The sequence below is a fragment of the Pipistrellus kuhlii genome, unplaced genomic scaffold (genome assembly GCF_014108245.1).
Source record: "Pipistrellus kuhlii isolate mPipKuh1 unplaced genomic scaffold, mPipKuh1.p scaffold_m20_p_3, whole genome shotgun sequence".
NCBI lineage: Eukaryota > Metazoa > Chordata > Mammalia > Chiroptera > Vespertilionidae > Pipistrellus > Pipistrellus kuhlii.
This window is the reverse complement of record NW_023425529.1, coordinates 48,012,205-48,014,387: the sequence shown is the minus strand read 5'-3', so window position 1 is coordinate 48,014,387 and position 2,183 is coordinate 48,012,205. Positions and strand designations below refer to the sequence as shown.

The window sequence follows — 2,183 nt, the reverse complement described above, 5'->3', positions numbered from 1 at the left end:
GCAAAAGTAGGTTTACAGTGGCTCATATGGAAAACTGATACAATTGAAATATGGTAGCACTCATACTTGGGTAAAAACTGCTGTTTGAATTTTAACCTTGCTATCTGACTTCTACCTTCGATTGCTTGCTTAAACAATAGGGTAGTTACAGGAGATTGACTCCCACTGACTCAGTAGCTTCAGGGGTAGAAACTGTAGATAACCTTTAGTTCTGCTTTTGTATTATGGGCAAGATAGGGCCACATCCAATGTCAAGCAGAGTGTGACTGGGAACCAACCCTGTGGGCTGTCCCCAGTCTTTAGAATTTAGTCCTGAGGGGCCAATCAGGGTTAGCCGAGGCAGTGACATCACCTACCTGAATAAAACTCCTGGACTGGGCGATATTCGCTCTCTTCCGCCATGCTGCCGGCATGAGTGGGATAGCCTATGCTAGCATAGAGATGGCTCTTTTGTTTATTGCATCGGACTCGGCTCCCTGGTGGTCCTTGGGGATCATGACTGGAATCCCCAGCCAGGACCATGAGGGACCCCCATTCCGAAGAGCCTGACTGGCCGCGGTAGGTGTGTGTTTGTCTGTGTTTTTGTGTGAGCGCTCTGGAGGGACTGCCCCTCCATCAGGGCTCTTACCTGGGTGTTTACCGGCTGCTGCGTCAGCCATGGTTTGAGTCCAGATTCGAATCTGTAATAAATTCTAGCATGCTTAATCAAATTGGCTCCGGTGGTCCATCTCTTGGGGACTCGCTTCGTAACAACAATAATGAATAAATAATACAAGATTAAACTGTTTTTGTGTACTTTAAACTGTACACCTACTTTTGCCTCACCCTGTATATCACCTCTCACTTTATGCCAAGTGCAGTGGAACCTCGGTTCTCAAATTCATTCTGGAAGGCTGTTCAAGAAGCAATTTGTTGCCAAAACTGGTTTGACTCAGTGGATAGAGCGTCGGCCTGCGGACTGAAAGGTCCCAGGTTCGATTCTGGTCAAGGGCATGTACCTTGGTTGCAGGCACATCCCCAATGGGGGGGGTGCAAGAGGCAGCTGATTGATGAATCTCTCTCATCGATGCTTCTAGCTCTCTGTTCCTCTCTCTTCCTCTCTGTAAAAAAAAATCAATAAAATATATTTAAAAAAAAAAAAAAAAAAAAAAAAAGAAGAAGAAGAAGAAGAAGCAGTAGCAGCAGCTTTCGGCTTTCGGCTCGGAGGAGGCTCAGGTGCAACTTTCTTCAGTCATCCCGAATCCGGGTTCACCCAACACCATCTGCCTCCACCATGCCGCCAAAGTCCGACCCCAACGAGATCAAAGTTGTACACTTGAGGTGCACCAGTGGGGAAGGGGGCGCCACGTCTGCCCTGGCCCCCAAGATCGGCCCCCTGGGCCTGTCTCCAAAAAAGGTTGGTGATGACATCGCCAAAGCAACCGGTGATTGGAAGGGTCTGAGGATGACAGTGAAACTGACCACTCAGAACAGACAGGCCCAGATTGAAGGAGTGCCTTCTGCCTCTGCCCTGATCATCAAAGCCCTCAAAGAACCTCCCAGAGACAGAAAGAAGAAAAAAACATTAAGCACAGTGGAAGTATCACATTCGATGAGAGATTGTCAGCAGTGCCCGACAGATGCGGCGCCGATCTTTAGCCAGAGAACTCTCTGGAACCATTAAAGAGATCCTGGGGACTGCCCAGTCTGTGGGGTGCAATGCTGATGGCCGCCACCCTCGTGACATCATAGATGATATCAACAGTGGTGCAGTGGATTGTCCGGCTAGTTAAGAACTACAAAGGAAAAGGACTCAATTAAAAATCATTTTGACAAGAAGAAAAAAAAAGGAAGAAGAAGCAATTTGTTGCCTTAACCAGTTTGGCTCAGTGGATAGAGCGTCGGCCTGTGGACTCAGGGGTCCCGGGTTCGATTCTGGTCAAGGGAATGTACATTGGTTGCGAGCACATCCCTGGTGTGGGGTGTGCAGGAGGCAGCTGGTTGATGTCTCTCTCTCATCGATGTTTCTAGCTCTCTATCTCTCTCCTCTCCCTTCCTCTCTGTAAAAAATTAATAAAATATATATTTTTAAAAATCAATAAAATATATTTTTTTAAAAGAAGAAGCAATTTGTTAAACAACCAAATCATTTCCCATTAGAAATAATGTAAATTGAATTAATTTGTTCCAGACCCCTAAAACAA

At 46.4% G+C, this 2,183-nt stretch overlaps 1 pseudogene; it reads left to right on the top strand.

The window, feature by feature from the left end:
- Positions 1–1,258: 1,258 nt before the first annotated feature.
- On the top strand, positions 1,259–1,828 carry LOC118729133 (annotated as a pseudogene).
- Positions 1,829–2,183: the final 355 nt, after the last annotated feature.